Source organism: Cupressus sempervirens, chromosome 10 (genome assembly GCF_028749045.1).
Source record: "Cupressus sempervirens isolate cs-2001-9-10 chromosome 10, ASM2874904v1, whole genome shotgun sequence".
NCBI lineage: Eukaryota > Viridiplantae > Streptophyta > Pinopsida > Cupressales > Cupressaceae > Cupressus > Cupressus sempervirens.
Genome location: NC_143127.1, coordinates 95,648,181 through 95,671,722, shown reverse-complemented (window position 1 = coordinate 95,671,722; position 23,542 = coordinate 95,648,181). Strand labels below are relative to the sequence as shown.

The following is a 23,542-nucleotide window of genomic DNA, read 5'->3' as shown; positions in this document are numbered from 1 at the left end:
AGTCTTTCCAACCATGCACTGGGTACAACGTAGCATAAAAAATGACAAAAGTACACTAAATAGACAAAAAAATTACCCATGTTTGTTATATGTTGTATATCAAATAGTACAGAAATCAAGTTGTAAAAGAATATGAATCTGGCTTTTTCCCTCAACCACAAAGTGTTTTATACAGAAACATAAAATGTCATTCTTAAAATCATCTCTAAAGGATTCTTACACCTTGCTTCATCGGTTTGTTCAAATCAAGATTGAACGCCATTTAAAACAATTTGTTAAGAAGTAAAAACCATGAATCTGTAAACTAGTTATTCAGTTTGTTTAAACTGATGCAGGACATTAATCAAAGCAAATTTCCCTCATTCAAAAGTTAAAGCAAAGGAAAAAAAGAAAATGTGTCAAAACAACAAATGTTTCTAACAGTCCAATCAATAGAGCATCTTGAGAATAGCTAGATTGTGCCCAACCAAAGAAGTGTTCTGGAAATTGAACTCACCGCTAAAAGGGTTCTAGATATTGAAGTTTAGCAGGGCATATCAAGGCAATCTTGGTCCAACAAGGGCTGCTTATGTTATTGCAATTCATATGGAATTTTATTAAAGGTATGTCCCTTTTGTTGGGCCACAAGACCATCAATGAAGCGGAATGGGAGGTTGTGACTGTTGGGCTCTCTTTAGTCAAAACAGAGGGTTGTAATAAATTGTTGGTAGAAGAGAACTCAGTGAATTATATTAACAGTTAAAACAAAGTGGTTGCTGGAACTGGAAATTTCATGAACTGCTGGATGAAGCCATCTCCATCAGCAACTGCTTTGCTTTAATTTCATTTCCCACCATTAAGGAGAAAGTAACTGGGTAGAAGATTTACTTTGCAACAAGGTATTGAATTAAATCCTTTCTCATTTTTAGCAAGTCCATGTATTGAAGTTTGGGAGGGTATGGATGACAATGGACATCATCCTTAATGAGAGACCTCCTTGATTTTCCTTTTCCCCAGCGCAATTCATATTCATTGTGAATATTCCTTTTGTCCATGTGTAGAGTTAATGTGTTGCACATGTCGAGTAAGCTTAGAGTGGCTTCGTATGGTGTAATATTGCTGCCACATGCACTGCTTCCATTTCAATGGTTCAGTGTCCCTCATTGCAACTGATTTTTCAAAGGGTTTAACATGTTATCAATTTTGAGGTGGCACTTTTTTTGAAGATGTGGATATCTGAGGTGTCTATGTGTATGGTTTGTTGCATGGTGTATTCCCTTGGTGATATGGCTTAGAGACAAATGGAATCAGGGGAACCCGAATGGGCAAGAGTCTAATCGTAGATGTTGATTTATGAGGATCGCCGCAAATGTATTAGCACTGCCTATTCGGTATGTGTTTTTCAAAGGCAGCAATCCCCTGTATTTATATTGAGAATAAGCCAAAAAGAGACATATCCCTTCATAAGTCATCTCTTTGTTATTAGGTAGTTAATATAATGACAAATTTTAATATAGTTATATATATACATATGTATATGTATATATACAGGTATATATTTACATATATATATGTAAATATATGCATGTATATTTACATATTTACATACATACATACGTGTACATATAAATATGTAAATATTATATGTACACGTATGTATGTATGTAAATATGTAAATATACATGCATATATTTACATATATATATCTATATGTATATATTTACATATTTATATGTACATGTATGTATGTATGTAAATATGTAAAGATACATGTATATATTTACAAATATATACATATACATCTACATATATGTATATGTATGTATATGTATATGTATATATATATATATATGTAAATATATATGTATGTATATGTGTGTATGTACATGTATATATGTATATGTATATATATGTATATATATATATATAGATGTATATGTACATGTATATATATGTATATATATGTGTGTGTGTGTATATGTACATGTATATATACATATATATGTACATGTATATATACATATATGTATATGTATAAGTATGTGTTTTTCAAAGGCAGCAATCCCTTGTAATTATATTGAGAATAAGCCAAGAAGAGATATATCCCTTCACAAGACATGTCTATTCGTTATTAGGTAGTTAATATAATGACAAATTTTAATAATAGATAAATATATACATATATGGATATGTATATATATGTTACTATATTCACATATACATGTATATATATATGTATATATATGTATAGATATATATATAATTTCCAAGAATCATACACTCCCTCTTAGCTAGGGAGGATAAACACAAGATATAATATTACCTCAATCTAAAATCAGGAATGGCAAGATTTAAAGATGTCTTTGATCAGAAGATATCCGCTATTTAGATATCATCACATGATACCAAGAGTAATGGTCTCCTGAATTCAAGTCACATGACATTCACCAGGTACTCAAAAATGCTCATAAGGTATGTGCACACGTATCCTCTATAATACTTACCATGGGAACATTCATGGTATGTTTAAGGAACTTAATCCACCATGCAAGATGTCATCTATCGTGACCTGTATAGAAACCATAAGATGTCCATCACAATAGAAGGCCATGGCTTGTTTAAGGAACTTAATCCACGTAGCAAGTTATCATCTATCATGATTTGCTTGGACATCATAAGATGTCCATCACAATAGAAGGCTATGGACTATTTAAGGAACTTAATCCACCATGGAAGTTATCATCTATCATGATCTGCTTAGACATCATAAAATGTCCATCATAATGGAAGATTGAGTTATTGTAAAATCATCACCTTTCAATAACTTCTACAAATACAAGTGATAATCGTTTGAAAGTCATCACTTCCTCATGATGTGCATAAGTAGGTAGGCCCATCAAAATCATGCAATCACACATATGGATTTTCAAACTCCCTCTGAATATCAATCTTTTGAGCTCCTCATCCAATGTTACCTTTAATGAAGTGTCAGACTCCCTCTGAATCTGATCAATCTTCCTTTTCCTAAGAGAACATCCCCGAAGAGAAAAGAAAAGATAAAGGCAAATAGCTCTTATAGTACGTATTGAGGTAAAAAAAAAGCGAGATAAGATAAGATAATATTTACTTTAAAGATATATATGCATATATTCAATCTTCTATATATATACTTTAATCTATATTTTCAACATATTATTTTGTTATTAATGCCACATATAATAATCTATCTTATCTAATCTTATCTCTCTAAGGTAGCCACAAAAATAAATAAAAGTAAAACTAGAGATTACAAAAAATAGTTCTCATTATTTATAAATTTTCCTCTTTTGACCTTCGAAATCACTCCTTTGTTATATCAGTATCCTTCCTGCCATATGATCTGATCAAAATCTGCATTACTTGGTGTTTAATCAAATAACTGATGTATTGAATATTCTCCTACTTTCCTCTTAGTAATATGCAACACTCATCCTCCCATAACATAAGAGATTTTATATATATAAAAAAAATTATGTCCTATTATATCCTATATTTATTGTCCATTGCAGATATATATAAATATCTTCTTGTTTTTGTGTATGATTCTCTTTGTTGGATGGTGATTGTCATCGTGATCTCTACCTCGTAGTCAACGGTTGGGACAAGTTTGCTACAACATCTTTTCCTTATCGGGAAGGTTGGACTAATATATTAATCTTGTCTGTCATTTACAATCGAGCCGTCTATGATTGGAAATAATAGTTTAACTTTTATTTAATTTGTTTCTGCTCCTCACATATTCATTACTTCCTCTGTGTTTCCCTTCCTTCTTTTCGACTATCATTTTCTTCTGCTTGATTATTGTGTCTGCTTGTATGGGTTTCTCCACATAGACTTCCTTGCAATAATTGAGTGTTCCTCCTTTACTTGCTCCTTGTACTTTCACCATCTAGAGCTCATATATCAGGTCTACCATAGATGGCTCTGCCACGTAGTGGAAACCTGACCCATTTAAAGGTCTTTTCTTATTCCTTCCATCCAATCATATTCCTTTTGTTTTCCTTATGATGAACAGGGGGTGATCAAGTTTTAACAGTTCTTCTAATTTATATTTATCTTTCAATGATCACTAAAAAAAATTCTCTCAGAAGTATTCCTCTGGTCTAGGCTCTGCGATGCATATCTAATATTTTATTATTCACTTATACATTTGCAATCTGACTTTGATACCATGCTAATTTATAAGGATTGCTGCAAATGTATTAGCATTGGTTGTTTGGTATGTGTTTTTCGAAGGCATCAATCCCTTGTATTTATATTGAGAATAAGCTAAGAAGAGACATGTCTCTTAATGGGACATGTCTATTCGTTATTAGGAAATTAATATAATGACAAATTATATATATATATATATAATTTCCATGAATCATTGTTCTATTAGCTTCTCACATAATAATACTTAGATATATATAAATTACATATCATATATAATAAATATATATACGTCCAATAGTATTCTCTAATAGATTTATCCGACTAAAGCTACCAAGCATCAATAGTTGACTCAGAAAAATCTACGGAAATTGGTAGGTGAGGAGGAATCTGCAAATAATAGAACAATTCTTTTCACATGATGATAGTAACAAATTGCTCTAAGAAATTGGTCAGGGTAGTGCTGTACGAAGAAATATGAGGCTGGTTGGAGTTGTTGCTCGTCCTTCTTGAACATGCCATGATGACGGAGAAAAAGGTAGAAGAGAATGCCAAGGACCCAAATCGGAAGGATAGTCTGAATATTGTTAGGTGTCCTAGCACTGATGAGGTTAAGTCATCTGTAGTGAAGGCTGAGCTAAGAGAGGAATAAATTGTTGATGATTTGTAGCTTCAGTGAAATAACTAATATGTAAATCATTCTTAGATATATATGTGTGTGTGTGTGTGTATTTACAAAAAAAGATTGATTATATACATAAGTGTCTTAGTACAAATTTAAATAATTTGAATTGCACATATTACTAAAGAAGTTAATATGCATTTATTTTTTATGAGATTGTCAAATTATACATACATACACACACACACATAAATACATACACACATACATACATACACACACATACACGCACATATATATATAGATATAGATATTAAATTCGGTAAATTATGAAAGTCAACATGTTACAAATATGACTGACCAGCATATCATATCAGGGGGGTCTTTTGGTTATTACAAAGGGCAGATGAAAATGCACAGAGCCATGTCCACATGGAGACATGACTCAATGCGAAGTCATCCGTGAAGTCATGTCCACGAGAGATGTGTCTTCACAGGGAGTCATGCCTCCCCACGGGCATGTCCCATGAAACTATATATATGGCAGTTGCAGACCAAAGATAAGACACAGCAAACACAAACAAAGATAATCTTCAATGTGTGTTATCTTCTACAAATAGTATATATATTATCCATTACAGTATGCAATCAGACAAAACTATTGAACGTATTAAATACTATATTGATAAGAAGTATCAATATCATATATAAACAGAAATAAAATATATACTTTGCCAAAACTGATCAAAATTTCAACATGGTATTAGAGAAGTGTTCTTTCCTATGGACCTACGAGATCTGGAGCGTTTTAAGCATCATTTCTTCCAAGCGCTAGCCACATAAACTATTCCATACAACAATCACTTCAAAGCAATAAGGATTAAATAAGCCATGGGACCAGAGTTTGTACCCTTTTTCACTTACAGAAGATCATATTTGGGTTTGACACAGCAGAGAAGAATTTGAGGCATTTCATCACTATTTGACGCAGCCGAGAAGAATATTGAGGTTTCTAAAGGAACTCATATTTCTTATTGGTAAATAACAATTATTTCTATACAGGATATTCTTGGCAAAAGGCTTCATTTAAAATCAAATTATATTCATTCCTGCCAATGTGAATAGCTAAAAATAATACTATTATAAGTATTGGCAACTCAATTTGTCGGCATAAACGATAAGGCGAAGGCAATATTTTATAGTGCCAAAGAGACTTTGTGTTTGAAGTATGGGGAAATCCATTTACTTTGGGCCCATATAATTGGATATTTAAATAAAGTATAATGAATATGGTCCATATGTCAAGAAGTTTCAAGCTTTATTTCAAGGTGTCATAAACAATACATTCAAAGGCTTGCAAGTGAAAATTATGTTTGGTACTAACTTTATGACCAAGTGACATTATAAAGGTTTGGGATAAATAATCTATCCAGTCTCCTCCAGTGCAGAGAAGCTAATTCAGAGATTGTCATAAGTCGTTTCTTTGTTCTTGGTAAGAGTCACCTCATATTCCCTTCAAGCAAGTAATTCTTGGTAGGAGATCAAAGATTTAAATTGATGGGAACATTGATCCTTTGGAATTGGTAGCCTCTCTTCAAGAAAATAATCAAAATTCATATCAATTCTATTTTGAGCTGCCAAATCTATCAGCATTTATTGGAAGCATGCCATAGAGACTCTTTTATAAAAGTGGAAGTGATGTTGGTAGTGAAGTTGTTGGAACACAAGCATGTCGGCGTACAATTGAAGAGGACTTACAGATTGGACTACATTTGTTGCACTTCTTTAAAGATCAGTACAAGTTCGATGAAGTTAAGGAAACTATCAGATGGAGACTGTTTGCAAACGCATCATTATGAAGTTGCAGGGAATTTTTTGAGAACAATCTCAACGGGTTGCCTTTTGTTTGAGAAAGACAGTGGTCCAAAGTTTCTCTCCACAATTCTCAGCTACATTGAGAAGTATGATTTCAAGCTTCGTATATTAGTTGTGAACATGAGAAGTACGTAAAAGATATATTTGTAACCAAACTTTACACTACCCATTAATATTTATAATAATCAAATGGGTTCATATTATTGGTGAGTATCATTATTGTGAGGTAGAAACATTACAAGGAAGAAACAATAAATTTAAAAGAAGCATAAATATTAGACATGCAAATAGACTCCAACTGCAGCTATAAAAACAGAGAATTGCTTGAATCGAATATGATTGGGGGTTGTGCGTGAGTGTTGCATGTAAAGCAATGCCAAGTATTTCAAATAACGGCAGTTTCAGACATTCTGTTTGCAGTATCAGTTTTGGCAGTGACATGAAGATTGATAGTTCAAGACAGGTCTCCAGTGGTATTATGAGATACAGGTTTGCATCTAGTTCGTTGCTTGCTAGTTGGTTGAAGAAGCAGATGACGACTTGCCTTGGGTTGTAGTATCACATGAGTCTGATCATACTTATAAAGCCCGCTATATCAGTGCTGACATCAGACTCCAGTTTTGGTGTATCTCAATCCAATGGATCTTCTACAACAGAAAAGGAATGCAGAGGGAATCAAAATAGCAGCTTCTTGCAGGTTTTGAGTGCCAATAGTCAGCAGGAGTCACAACTAAGGGGTACCTTGGATGTTCTTGGAAGTATCAATACTTTGACTAGTCTCTAGCTTCTTTGCAGAGTCAGGCTAATTTTAGTGTGAATGACAATCTGCTTGATGGGCCTATTCCTGAGGTGAGCAAGGGTGTGTATTTCACCTTTTGATGTGATGCAAAATTGTTCAACGATATAAGAGTGGAAATTTCACATCAAGGGGGGGAATAATAACCAATGTTTCGTTCCCATTTTTTGACAAATGCTTATATTGAGGCAGTTTTTGATTTGATGCATATTGACCTTCATTGGAGCAACTTGTATCAAGGATGTTGATGTGTAGATAAGTATTTAATAACTTTGAGTATTACATTTATCTGCAAATTCTAGTCTCTCTTAATCGTATTTTTATATGTACTATATAAGTTGTTTTACCTTGATCTTTTCCTTTGTATGTTCTTGCAGGTGTTTACCGTATGGGGTAAACAGTTTAATGCATATAGACAATAGACAGGAATATATAATGTAGCAGTACAACTTTTATTATTCGCATATATGCCGAAGATATTACATAATGCTTCCAATGATGATTACAACAATGATCCAAAGTTGTACATATACCATCCCGAAGAACCTTCCCGAAGGGGCTCGTCAGCTACATAACAAGAAACTTCCCAAAGGAGCCCGTCGGCTATATAACAATTACCGACGACATCAACCCATCGGCTACTCAATATTTATTGACGACATCATCCCCCCAAAAGAAAAAGTCATCTCCAGACGACAATTACAAAATATCCAAGACACATTAACAAAACGGAATAAATTAACTGACTAACTACAACAAGATAGATCTGTTTCCATCATGTCACTTTCACATTCATCCCGTGCCTGCATCAAACTGGTCTTCAAACCACGTTGCATCTATAGCCTCTGCTAACACATTACTGTCTCCTTAATCAAGCTGACCTTGATAGCCACCCGTGTTGCTTTCTGTACTTCCAACTCCTGGGTACCCTGAGCCAAGTGTCGTTGTATTGCCTTCAACTGGATGATTAGCTCCTCCCGAGCTCTCTATGCATCCACCAAGACAGCTTCACGTCCAACACCTACTCCAAGCGCCTCAAAGCGTATCACCCCTCTCGAAAGGCTTGCTCCGTTGATCTTTCCACCTTTGGTACACAAACACTCCATGCCTGCAGCAGCTCCAGGTCTCATCAATTGGTCATACTTCCCACGACTAATAACTGCACCAACTGGGGGTCATACTTCCCACGACTGATAACCTTTGTAGTGTCTTCCTTTGTCCGTACGATCTGTTCTCTGTTCTACCAACGCATACTGTACGGATCTTTCACCTCTCCTTCTTCAGCCGTACTAACTCCACCATACAAATGCAGCGTTGTATGGGTTTTGTTTTTGCTTTAACTCGTCTACCGTATGCCGTACAGCTTGTGTGCTCTTACCATACGGAGTTTGTGCATTGCTTCTTTTTTTCTAAAACACCGTATGGACTTTTGTTCCTTCAACCTTTTGTGTCGTATGCCATATGTCTTATGTTGCTACAGTCACTTCACCCCGCACACCGTACGGTCCATACTTTTGCTCCATTTCACCGTGGGGTTTTCTCTATTTCTTCCCCATCGTACACCATACAGTCCTCACCATTTACTCACCCTTCTTCCTTTCCACCGTACGGCTGACCCTTATATGCTTGCCTTGCCACCATACGGGCTTCTTTTCCCTACCATTTTCCTTGGCCGTACGGTGGTCATTAGTGTGTCGTACGATGGTCGTACGGTGATCTTTCTTTCTTTCTTTCTTTTTTTTCAATCCCTTTCTCCAATTGTTCGTCAATCGGGGACTATTCCCTTCATGATAGATTTTTAACTTTGACCCATTCATCGTGTCTGGTACTTCCTGTCAAGCGTCCATAACTTGATCACCCCATTATCACCAACTTCCCATATCTTGTATGGTTCGATCCATTTGACTTTAAACTTGCCCGGTTTGATTTCTTCCATCCATCATACTTCAACACCAACTGTCCTGGTTGGAACTTGTTCAGTTTTAAATATTTATCATGCCATGCTTTGCGCCTATCCTGTGTCACCTCCGTGGCCCACTGTGCCTGCAATCGTCACTTATCAAGTTTATTTAAGTTACACGATCTCTCCCTCCAGCTTTCCATATCGCCCAATTTGTTCTCAAAACTTGGTACCATGAATTCCGTCAGCTGCCACTCCATGCTGTCAATAACTGTATTCTTGATTTTAGACCATTCACTCCGTACTGCTGAAGTTTTTATTAAACCCTTCCTTTTGTTTCCTGTGCAAACCGTATGATGTGTTTTCCTTGCTGCCAGCACCTTTCTACTATATTCGTGGTTCGACGTAACATTTTCTTTCTGCGCTGTCTATTTATTGTGTACCATACGGTGGAATCTTCCCTTTTTTCTGGGTTTGTACTGAATGTTCTTCCCTTTACCTTTTGTCGTAACCGCTTTTCCTTCTTCTGCTTCTTTGTATTCCTTCAGACATTCATTTCCCTCTTCTTTCTCACTTTCGTCAATCCTTAACATATTACAGCTTAGAAAGAGCTCATAATCCTCCATCTGCTAGTGGAAAAGGCCATTCACCGAATCCAAATCATCGTCCATCAATCCACTTTCCAACCGTAAGACTCCTTCCTCATTGAATTCCAATCACTGCTTTTCTTCATCCTTTTCTTCGAAATCAAATGATACGGCTTCTTCACCCACCATTTGTGTGTGTAAATCAATAATGAATCGTCATCCCCTACTTTCCATTGATAGTTATTCTTCTTCCAGTCATACTTAACCTTTGCTTGTACAAGCCATCCCCGGCCCAAAATGGCGTCATATCCTCTCCTCTTCAGTGGGATGACGACGAAATCGAGTAGGAACGACTGTGTTCCAATAGTCACTGGTTGTGCCATCAAGATTCCCAATGGTTTGATCCCGTGTTGATCTGTCGTGAGCAACTGTAATGTAGGGGGCCACAACATCGACTGTCCCAACTTCTTCCAAGTATCTTCTAGTAGAACGTTTACCCCTGAACCTCCGTCCACAATTGTGTCTGAAAGGACCATTCCTAATATACCCATCTCGACGACCGCCAAATGTGAGGGCTAACAGCATTGGGTCCGCTGCACTTGCTCCGCTTTCCTTCTCCCTTCCGTGTTTTCCTAGTAATTTAGCAATCGCGGCTATGTTCGTGAGTGTTGTCGATAGTTGAGGCATTGTGAGCAGCAGATCGTTTATTTTGACTGGTATTTCAGTTTGTAATCTCTATCATATGATGTTTTGTTTTGCGCAGTTCCTTCTTGAGGTACCGGTAGTGTCCTTCAATTGTGATTTTTCTGCCTGCATTGCCTTCTCAATTTCCGCCCGCGCTTCTTCCGATCTCTTCTTTTCTTTTGTCGGGTCAAGGTACAATTTTGCTTGTTTCCGTGTGATTGCCAAAACCTCCTTTTCGTCCGTCCTGATGGTGATCAAATTGACTCTTGATTTCAGGCATTTGGCATCTTCATGATCTCCAGGACCACACCATCTCAATAACAACTTTGGTGCATTTGTTGATGTACGATTTCGTGCACAGTGGCCCCACAAATTGCATGCTCGGCATTGAACCATTGGTCGGCCATTCTCATCGTACTGAATTCAGCTGCAGGCCCCATTGTTATTGTTGGTATTGTTGTTTTGCCCTCTTCTATTATTTCTGTACCCTCCTGAAGTGGCACCGTCATTGCTAGTGTTTCCACTCCCTCCTGACGCGAAAGCCTCCTGTGTCAGGAGCACTTGTCGATGCCCTCTTATTTTCATATTAAAGGGGCATTCTTTTGTGGAATGTCCCATAATTTGGTAGATCTCACAGAACTGGTTCTGCGGACAAGATCCCTTTGTGTGACCTTTTGTCTTGCATTTTGTGCACCATAGCTCGTTTCCCTTCGTCTCTTTCTGCATATTCTTAAATTCCTTCATCATTCTGATCATATCCTTCTGGAGAGCTCGGACCTTCTTGCTGCCCTTTTCATCACCACTACTATCTTCTTCCGAAGACACGTCATCTAAGTCAAATGAACTACTTTTCTTCTTCTTTTTTGTTTTCACTCTCTAAGTCCATCGCCCGATTGTATGCTTCGATGTATGATGATAGCGGCACAATCTTCATTTTCTTCCTTAACTTCAGGCATAGTCCTTCAATGAACCATCGGATTTTCAGCACATCTATCGGCTTACTTTCCATTTTATTTGTTAATTCTTTTAGTTTTCTGGCATATACACGGACTTTTTCATTTTTCCCTTGCTTTGTGGTGTAGATTTCTGCTATGATCTCATTGTCGTCTCGCAACAATTGAAATTCGGTGATAAACTCCTTTTTAACTCCCGCCCATGTAGTTAATTTTTGGGGATCAGCGTCGGCAAACCAATAAACTACTACACCCAAGAGTTGCTGAAAATTGTTAGACCCATTCATCTGTGTCGATTATGCCATTCCCGTCCAAATTGTTTTGCATGTCTTACAGTGTCTGATTGGATTGGTCGTTCCATCACCATCAAACTTTTTGGTCCGGCCATTAATATTCGAGTTGGAGGTACTTGTTGTGTACCCGCGTTGTTTTGCACATCCGCGTTGTTCTCCACAACCACGGTGCTTTGCACAACCGCACTGTTTCGGACAGTCGTCTTATTTCCAATAGCCGCGTTACTTGGTGAAAAAGGGTTTTCCTCAAGTCCTTCCGGAAGTGTATTGCGGACAAAGAGTTCACTCCACGCTCTTGCTCCCTTGGCACTCCGAGCCGTGCAAGTTAATTCCCTTCCGTCTAGATTCTCTTCCCTTGGCGTATATAAGTTAAGAAATTCCTCTCTTGCTTCCACCAAATCCAACTGTTGTCGAGTCTCTTCCAACAATTCCTCAGTGCTTCGGTGTCCGTCGACAATCTGCTAAAACCTCCGTCTACGTTCGGCCTGTTGTGCCACAATTAAAATTTCTTGTGCGATACGTATTCCATCTTTTCCCTTTATCTTATTTCTATCCTTGTTAAGCTGATTCGGCATTAGTGTTCATTCCTCTGCCTTTGTTTCAAGTTCATTGGGCAACGGCGCCAAATATTTACCATATGGGGTAAACAGTTTAATGCATACAGACAACAGACAAGAATATGTAATGCAACAGTACTACTTTTATTATTCGCATATATGTCGAAAATATTACTTAATGCTTCCAATGATGATTACAACAATGATCTAAAGTTGTACATATACCATCCCGAAGAACCTTCCCGAAGGAGCCCGTCGGCTACATAACAAGAACCTTAAATGTTTGCCGTACGGGGTAAATGAATTAATGCATATAGACAATGAAACAAGAATATGTAACAGCATTACTCCTTTTATTTTTTGCATATATGCCAAAGATATTACATAATGCTTCCAATGATGATTACAACAATGATCCAAAGTTGTACATATACCATCCCGAAGGGCCCCGTCGGCTACATAACAAGAACCTTCCCGAAGGAGCCTGTTGGCTACATAACAAGAACCTTTCCAAAGGAGCCCGTCGGCTACATAACAAGAACCTTCCCAAAGGAGCCCGTCGGCTACATAACAATTATCGAAGACATCAACCCGTCAACTACTCTATATTTACCGACGACAACAGGAAAAGACAAATGGCACATTAAGCATGCTACCAAATATTTTGCAGGACTCGATCTTGTGGCAGTAGCTCCAAAGAAGTTTTGATCTAGGATTCATTAGCCATTCGATGATCATGCTAGATAAAGTGAAGCCCTTGAAGCGAATATCTTTGATGATTGAGAATATGAGAGGCAACCTTGGATAGAGAGGTATTTTCTCATGACAGAGGGAGCAGATAGAGAATATGTTTCAGTTGACATTTGAGGATCTTGATCATATTTATTCAGAGGGAGTAGACCATGTCGAGATGGATTCTCCAGTGATCAAGAAACAGTAGTAGTCTGAGGACTATGTCATGAGATGAAATTTCGTTTGTGCCAAAGTAACGAGACTCGGACCCGACCTAGACTCGGCAAGGGTAACTCAACCCGTGACCCGACTCGGGCTCACCTATGACTCGACAAAATGACAAAACTCTTGAAATTTAGAAATTATTTTGGATTGAAAGACATTCCATGCACCCATTATTGGATAAAGCTTAAAGACACAATTACATCATGAAAGAGAAGGTAATTTGATCACATACAGAACATGCATCGATTGCATACGTACAAAGGTAAACTTTAGATGTATTAAGAAAATTTTGAAAACAAAAATTAAAAATCAAATGAGTCAAATGAGTCAGTCGAGTCAGCTAGGCGATTCAATCAGTCGAGTTGACCGAGTCAGCCCAATTGGCTCACCAAGTCAATGTCACAAGTCATTTTGACCCGACTGAGGTAACTCAACTCACCCGACTCACGACGAGTCTCATTACTCTAGTCTATGCAAACCAAAAGGTCTTTATGCGAATACCTAAACCACAAATGGATACTTGGAATACATTTCATTTAGAGTACATTATCACTAAAGATTTGACAACCGATGTTTTCTCCAAGCCTTCTACCAAACTACAATTGCACATTATTGAAGACAAGCTTGGACTTATGGATTGAAGCTTTTAGTGAGAAGGAGCCTCAGCATCAATGATTACCTAAGATGTACTTTAATGCATCCTTCTCTATGAGAGAGAAGTTTGAGGTGAAGGCCTCTATTCCACCCTCTAGAAATGTTCATGGTGGATGTCATGTGAGTTACTATGTGACTTCGTGGAAACATCGTGGAAGGTGAGGATTGTCCATTGATGTTTGTTTGTGGTTACTATAGTTAGCTGACGATCTTACAATAGTCTAACTTTCTATCATGATAAATATCATATGGTTGATGTCTGAGCAGATCGTGATAGAATATATCTTGTAAATCAATATCAACTAAGAGATGAATATCATCTAATAGATATCTAGGTGTTGTATTGTAAAAATATATTGTGGTGGATTAACATCCATAAACAAACCATGATTATAATGTTACTATGGTAAGTATCATAGAGTGATATGTCTGCACATACCTTATGAACATTTTTGAGTATTTGGTGAATATCATGCGACTTGATATGCAAAGACCACTACTCGGAGTACTTGGTGATTATCATGCAACTTGATATTTTGAGGTCATTACTCCTAATATCATGAGATGATATAATTATAATGAATATCTCCTAATCAAAGACATCCATGGACATACCTTTATAATTGATGTTATCATTGTTTTATCCTCCCTAGCTAAGAGGGAGTATGTAATAATCTCTACTTGATTTGTGTTAAAATATTGAGCTAAAAACTGTCAAGAATTTTGTCAAACAGTTTGTCATACAACCAGCACTTGAGACTCACGTGTTATTGTTCCAATTCTTTGCTATCATGGAGTTAAAGTTAAGAACATGCCAATACTTGCAATCTAAATTGGACCTTGAAGCTGAATACAGACTTATCACAATGTTATGTTACCACTATAATTTTCCTCCTTGGATATTAAGAAAATACGTACAATTTCTTCCCCAGGTATTTTACCAAACAGTTGGCATGCACTAAACTATTGTAGCTTAAATGACCCACTGTAATTGTTTCCCTTTAATAATCTCTGATACCTTTGTAATAAACTCTGCTGGAATTGGAATTAAAGTGTTGGGACCAATAAGAATTTCGTCAAACACTTGGCACATAGTCCTGATTATGACATTCTGATGTTGCTGGTGAATAACTAAGTCCAGTGGGAATAACATATATTGCTGCAAACCTGTAATTACTATGATAATCTCACAGAATGATGCTACTGTATTCTATAGAGTCCATGATTCATAGCAAATGTATACAATTTTAACAATCATGCTTATTACAAAACATTTCCTAACACGTGTTCATCAACTATTAATTACATTCATAGTTTAATTGTATGCTAGGAATGTTGGAGGAACCTGGTATTGCAAACTTGCGGCAATGTTGGTTTGCTGAGAGTTATTCCACCTTGGTTCAGTTAATGATGCCAACATCAACTCCCAGGAATGACAGAAGCCGACAGCAGTGATACCCGACTGTACTTAATTCCTTTCCCACCTGATTCTGAACTTGCCTTGTCACCAATACTTTAAACAGCATCTTTAAGACTAACTGCTACCTCCACTAAATGTCATTTGAAGTTGAGAAGAATGCTGCGTATGGGATGCGTTGCTCACAGACCACCGTTTGTGGTATTCACTGCCCTCCCATGTCTAAACTCCCTTCCAATTCCTTGTTACCACAACGGGTATATAAGACAGAACTGCACTGCAGAGAATGTGATCCTAACACCAGTAAACACGACTGCTGTATACTGAATTTAAGAAACAGTACTTACATTTAGAGAGAATGGTTCGACTGCCCTTAAAGTGTATTCTCTGCTCACCGTCCACTGCTAATCCAACTGATATTTTGGGCTGCCAGTCACTTATCTTTGTATGCTATCATAAACATTCATATCAATCTCCCAGTCCATTAACTTTGAATCCTCAGCTCTGTAGTTACAATGTGAGCCACTAGGTTTTCATCTAGTCTCACCCCTTTCCTTAGGGATCTCGTCCTTTGGGAAAAAAATGTTCAGTCACATTAAAGAAACCAGTTTAATATTTTAAAAGATGCATATATTTGTTATTTTAATCCCAATGCAGCTCCACTCTTTTAAAACCTCAATATGAGGGAAGACACCAACAACTAGGCAATGTGGGATTAAAAGCCAATTTTGTCTTTTAGTCACTTAAGTGACTTTATAACTTGATAACCTTAAAATATTTAAATAAATCACTTAAGTCACTTAAACTTTAATATCTTTTGAAATACTTGTCTGATTGCCATGCCGTCTAAAATAGGAATCTCTCCTCGTAATTCCTCATATGACCAAATACACTTTCTAAAAATAGAAAGGGTCCATCTCAATTACCCCTAACTTACTATACATAGTAAGTATGGCAAATGGAGTCCAAATGACATCGAACGAAGGCCAAATCCATAAATCGCTGAATGTTGGAGATGAACCAATCCTCAGAAGACCCTCTAACCATCCTCATTAGCCTATAAAGATCCAATATTAGGCTAATCCCTGAAATACTGATGTTGGCAACCAATGGGGACATTACACAGTATTAATGATTTGTAGCTTCAGACGGATAACTAATATGTAAATCATTATTAGATATATATGTGTGTGTTTGTGTGTATAGAATAAAATAATGATTATATACATAAGTGTCTTAATACAAATTTAAATGATTTAAATTGCGCTTATTACTAAAGAAGTTAATATGCATTTATATTTGATGAGATTGTCAAATTATATATATATATATAATTATTGTAAATCATATTTATGAAATTCAACATATTACAAATATGGTTGACTAGCATATCATATCAAGAGGGGTCTTTTGGCTATTACAAAGTATTGATTTGTCGGGATCCTTGCAATTGTACTAAGCACTGCCATGTATTTTGGTATGTGTTTTCAAATGGTAACATCCTAGTTGTATTTGTATGAGGAATAAACCAAGAGAAGAGACATGGCCCTTCATGGGACATGTCTATTCATCAACATAATTATTATAATGTAATGACAACCTTAATTATAGTTGTATAGTTGTGTGTGTATATATATATATGAATCATTGTCATTATATTAATATCTCTTTGATCTCACATGTTTATCCTACTAAAGCTACCAAAACATCTACACTCCCTCTTAGCTAGGGAGAATAAACACATGAGACATATTACACCATTGGTAATTTTAGGTATGGCAAATTTTAAAGATGTCTTTGATCAGAAGATATCCACCATTTTGATATCATGAATATGGGTTTCCCAAAATACAAGATATTCACCAATTACTCAAAAAGGTTTGATATCAAGAGTACTGGTCTCCCAGAATATCAATGATATTCACCATGTACTCAAAATAAAGTTTGATATCACATCTGATATCAAGAGTATTGGCCTCCCAGAATATCAATGATATTCACCAAGTACTCAAAATGTATTGATATCACATTTAAATATCAAGAGTATTGACCTCCCAAAATATCAATGATATTCACCAAGTACTCTTTGAGTAATGGCCTTCTAGAATGTTGAGATGCAAGACATTCACCATATACTCAATTTGTTTGATATCACAATATAAGTTATTGTAAGATCGTTACCTTACAGTAACTTCTGCAAATACAAGTGACATCATTTGGAAGTCGTCACTTCCTCATGATGTACATAGGCGGTATGCCCACTAAAATTACATAGTCACGAGGCATGAAGCATAGTCCTCTTGACTGCTACAATTTATTGATTATTGGAGAATCCATCTCTGTCATGTCCCCATTTTTTCGGAGGCAGTCTGATTTAATTAATTTGATTAGCTTGGTTGTCCAAAATAATGAATATTTTATGAGGACGACTAATTAATCATTTTAATTAAATAAATAAGTGATATTAAGTTAATTATTTATAAAGTTATCAAATAAGTGAATATTAAAAGGTAACTTTATATTTAATTAATTTAATAAAGTGACTTGAATTATTAAATATTTTATAAAATCACTTAATAGATAAAATCAAAAATGTTCTAGAAGTTTTTGGAGAAGATGGGAGAAAAGAATAAATAGGCACCCCGGGGCTCCATTCTAAGCAGGCAGTTGTTTATTTCTCTTTTGATATCAGATTGTGATTCAATCACATGTGCATTGTGGAACCTAGGGTTTCTGCAATTGTCACAACGGGCCATTGAGAACGATAACTCTCAATTGGTACGCAATTTTGAGGGTGTGAAATATCATCCGAATTATTGCAGATTGGAGGTGACATTCAGTCATTTCATCAGGGGCAGAATCTGTGGCCTAAGGCCAATTTTGAAGTCCGTTACATTGAAGTCTGTTAGCAAAGAAGGATTTGATTGGAGACAGCAGTTGAATTATTTTGGAGGATCATTCTGAGAATTGATATTCAAAGATTTAAGCTTTGCAAGGTTTGAAGTTCATTATTTTTTACCAAGATCTGTTGGCAAGAAGAGTAAGGGGATTTCTTCAGTGTTCTATATAGAAGATCGCAGTGAGAATAGATCGGGAATAGAAGAACGAGCTCCAATGGTGAAGCACTTATGAACATCGATTGCATTGAAATGCATTATTCCTGAAATCAGGCCGGCTAGAGCTGGGGACATTCGCTGCACAACTATATTAATGGTCAGGTATATTACTGTCATGGACCTGCAGCTACTCCAGGCTTTACTTTGACTCGATTTGGAAACCCAATTGCAGCAAGAGTGGAATCGGAAACTCACAATCCTCAAGCGCTCCAGACAGGCATTACATTCGAGTATCACTGCACGTTCGTAGCAGCAGAGATTCGGAATCGAAAGACGGAAATTATTCTTGAAAAACGAAGGAGCAGTCTGAAGCAAATATATATGGTTTTTGATTATGAAAGCCGAAACGCATTGAACCGAAGGGGTTAACGGACCAGACATTAACGGGTGCCGATTTGCTTTAAGGTCTTCCGATTTTTGTTGCCATCACTGCCGAGGACGGAGTTATCACAGATATTAAATATCGACTTTCATTTGCTCTTGCGTTTCCAAACCATCCGACCAGCAACGAGCTTAGACCGGGCATTTGTTTCGGGTCAAGTTTAATCAAGATTGATCAACAATTACTTCCGCTGAAGTGAAGTATAAACTGCAGATCGATTTGCTTGAACGTCTACAGAGCTCAACCCGATTCAGAATCGGCTAGTATCGGCACCAACATGGGAGAATTTGTGCACCAACTGGACAAAAGAGCGGTAGCAAGTTGGCGGCATCAGCCTACGTTTCCAGATAGGGCATATTTGGTAGTAATATTGCATTCTATTTGCCGGCAGCGCTTTATACTGCTATTCCTAGTTGTTCCTTTTTTCCACAGGGTTTTTTGTGGGATGAAGGATTTCATCAACTTTTGATTTGTCGTTGGGACATACAGATATGTTCAGATAACATTGGGCCACTGGTTGAATTTGATGAATAGTGATGGTTGGATTCCCCGTGAGCAAATCCTAGAAGCTGAAGCACTTAGCAAAGTCTGTGATCAGTATTTCAATATTGGGAAGACAGAGGAGATGCAAGCTTGTGCTCGGAGGCAAGTTTTATCAATTGAAGACTCAATATTGATTCTCCTCTTTGCCAGGTTTACCTAATTAATAAGATTATAGCATAGTACATTTGCAATTGTAAATATTTGCAAGTTCCTATTAGCAAATAAAGTTGGCTTAAAAGTGTTTGACAAATTGTCGTAGAGTAGTTTTTGGTATAATTAAGTAGCTCTTAAGACAGGATTATTTCAGTGGTATCAGAGCGGTTTTCTTGCCATCCTGTGGGGTGAGAACCGAATTACATGAGTGATCAGCACTCTACCAAGATGGACAGGTACAGCACAAAGTCTCCAAGGACACAATTTTGGACAATTGATAGACACAGTATCCAGACTCGAAATTGTGAAAAAGATGGCTATTCAGACGTTCGAGATGAACTTAGGAAAATAAGGCATAACATGTCTGAACTGCTGGTTAAGCACCACCGTATAAATGACAGGTTGTCCAACCCAGCTAAGGTGGTTAAGTCAACTAGATTTCGATTTGGCAAATCTTCTCGCAAAGCACTGATTGATTCAGTGGGAGATGTTACTAAGAGCCTTAAGGAGGAGTTCGAGAAACAAGTGTACAACCAGTCAGAGGTTTCAATTCAGCCACAAGTGGTAAAAGATATTACACTAATGGATAGTAACTGTCAATTTGATACTCAAGTTGAGACAGTTGTATATAGGTCTCCCAAGGGCGATATCTCAGGAAATCAAGACGGTTTGGTTCCAACAGGTAATGACTATAGAGCAGTAGGTTCAGATGATGTTGATGGTGAGATATTTGGTAGAGATGAGCAGACAATGAGCATTCACGATTTTGCTGAGAAAGAGTACCAAGCACAGATAAATGCTTCATCACATGAGGTTGAGGCTGATAGTACTTCATCCAGCCAGCTGAAGGTGAGCGAAGATAGTATTGTGGCTTCGTTATCTCATCATGACAGGATGCGAGATATGATAGAGGATCACATCCAGATGATTCAGTTACAGAGAAGACATAAGGGAGTTCAGGCAAAGTCCTCGTGTTGACTTACAGGTGATCCGAGAAGGAATGGGAACGATAAAGTTGAGTTATTTACATCTTCTATCAGATCGTGACCATCTTCTTAGACTTGTCAGAGACTATTCAGATGCCTTGAGGAAAAAGGAGGAAATTGACAGGCTTTCTCACGAGCTTGAGGACACTCGAGCAACTTTGGTGAATGCTCCATTGGCATTACAGAACTGGGAGAGACATGGAAATGAGCATGGCATGGAGCCAAGCTTAGTTTCATCTTGCACGCCTGACACTCAGCTTTTTGCAGTGGACGGATCATATGTGGTTGCTGATAATGTTGCGAGTTTATCTTGCATCCAGGATACAAGGACAATGACAGACAGATATGTGGAGTTAGTTGGTATTGGTCACATTACTCAGGTAAGGAGTTTGCTTGAGTTACCAACTGTTTCTTGTTTACGGATATGGTCTCGAGAATGTTTCAGCAGCGTTTGGGATTCAATTGACTGGAGATCTTTAACACTATATGGTAGCAATGATTGTTTGGGTGCTATCATGGATTTGATTAGCAGAATACACGGTGTTGTCTTTCCTTGTGCCAGCAGCTTGTCCGATGTTGGTATTAGTTTTTATATACCGGTGTTGGTCTTTGTTTATATATCCAGACGACCATTCTTGCTAGAAGGTGTTGAAGATTTTTCATATTTGGCAGTGTGTACAGAAGAGTCCCAGGATCATATTGACCTTGATTACATCCAGGAGGATGCAGTGAACAGTTTTGAAGATTTAGCTTCTTTGGCAATTTCTTTGGGTACTGAGGAGTTAGACAGCAGTACTACAGTTTTTGACACTCTGGATGTTGATATGAGTTTTGAAGTGGATTCGCAGAATATGGATGGAAATATTCCAGAGACCAGTAACTTTGAGGATACTCCTTTAGACAGAGCACTAGAAGAGGTTTGTAGGAGACAGTCTAGCCAGAGCCATCATGTGACTAGCTAGTTGAGAGTTAGTGAGTGAGACATTGCTATCGCTTGTGAGCATTTTGATACTGCTCGTCAGTTGTTGGCCGTTACTGGTTGGGGTACTTCTATGACAGATGAGTCCAGCGGTGGTTACTTTTCTTTGGCAGAGATTCATGCCTTGCGTGAAGCTGTCCGGATTTTGAAGCAGGATTACTTACAATTGGTAGCCGACCGTGATCACCTGGTTGAGTGGGGAAGTACAGCCTATGAGGCACTCTTGGATCGTGAAGAGGAGGTGAGTGAGCTTACCCAGGAGCTCATAGTGACTACTGAGGCTTTTAAGGACACACAGCGAGATCTACAGGAGTCGCAGTTTCAGTTAAAGGAGGTGACCGTGGAGTTGGAGCATTTGCGGTTAAAACCAGCCCCAGACCCAATTCATTTGTCTATTGAGATGATTGGTGGTAAGTACACTCCTGCAATTGCTACTGAGGAGCATGTTGTTGGGACTGACACACATGTTCAGGATTTGGAAGTAGCTGGACCTAATGAGTTTGGGATACTAGTGGAGTCGAGTCTTCAAATTGATTCTTCTCAGACAGATGACAGTGTGGTACAGTTGGTCGTGCCACCTTTACAGGGGGATCAGTTGTGGTGTGCAGGGGAGTATATTGATGCTTCCTCATATAATTTTTACTGCACTGAACCATTCATGGAGTATTTGCTGGATAGTGCACGTGTTCATCTGGATTCGCATAAACTGATAGAAGGTGTTCTCATCCAAGGTATTAGTGTTATTCGCAGATTGGTTGAGAAGATTATAATGATCCTTTCTACTATGCTACCTCATAGGGATTTTGAGGTGGGGTTTGTTGAGCATAGTGCACAGGATCCTATCCAGCCTACAGCCACTCAGAGTCGGAGATCGGAGCCATCTGTTGACTCCCAGTTCAGTGATGATGAGTCAGTAGCAGAGTTTAGGGGTTCCTACCGGCATTATACGGTGAGGTACACTCATCATTTTTCTTTTGACCTAGAGATAGAAGATTTGATTTCACGTAGGTGTAGATTGGCTCCAGTTTCTTACCATCCATTATGGGATGGAGTGGCACCATCTTCTGAAAATAGAATTGGTAATTGCAAGTTACACAACCTGCAGTATCGACACATCCAGGGCAGTTTATCAGAGATTGGTTTTGTTGGCAGTGACTCAGGTACCTATGGCTGTTGTCATATCCACAGTACAGTTGGGTGCAAGTGTCAATTAGACAGGGACTTGAGCTTTGATAGAGTCGATGTTTCAGTTGGCTTAAGTTCCGCAGAATGGTTTCGTCTATCAGCATCTACAGTTGGTCTCCAGATGATTTCATCAGAGTTGTCAGTTGTTTGGGTGTTGAGTGCAGTTTCTTAGTTGCTGATTTTTGTGTTGTTGATGATGATGATTTCTCCATGGGAGTATGGTGAGGATTGGGATGATACACAAATTTACATTTGGGATCCAGGCAGACTGATTGGTTTAAGGTTCAGCCATTGCTTGGGGACAAGCAATTTCAGGAAGGGCGGACTGTCATGTCCCCATTTTTTCGGAGGCAGTCTGATTTAATTAATTTGATTAGCTTGGTTTTCCAAAATAATGAATATTTTATGAGGACGACTAATTAATCATTTTAATTAAATAAATAAGTGATATTAAGTTAATTATTTATAAAGTTATCAAATAAGTAAATATTAAAAGGTAACTTTATATTTAATTAATTTAATAAAGTGACTTGAATTATTAAATATTTTATAAAGTCACTTAATAGATAAAATCAAAAATGTTCTAGAAGTTTCTGGAGAAGATGGGAGAAAAGAATAAATAGGCACCCCGGGGCTCCATTCTAAGCAGGCAGTTGTTTATTTCTCTTTTGATATCAGATTGTGATTCAATCACATGTGCATTGTGGAACCTAGGGTTTCTGCAATTGTCACA

General features: G+C 37.4%; 1 protein-coding gene across 3 annotated transcripts in view; it reads right to left on the bottom strand.

Moving 5' to 3' along the window:
• The window catches only part of PMS1 (DNA mismatch repair protein), a 274,373-nt gene that overhangs the window by 229,172 nt on the left and 21,659 nt on the right, over positions 1–23,542 (bottom strand). The window lies entirely within an intron of this gene.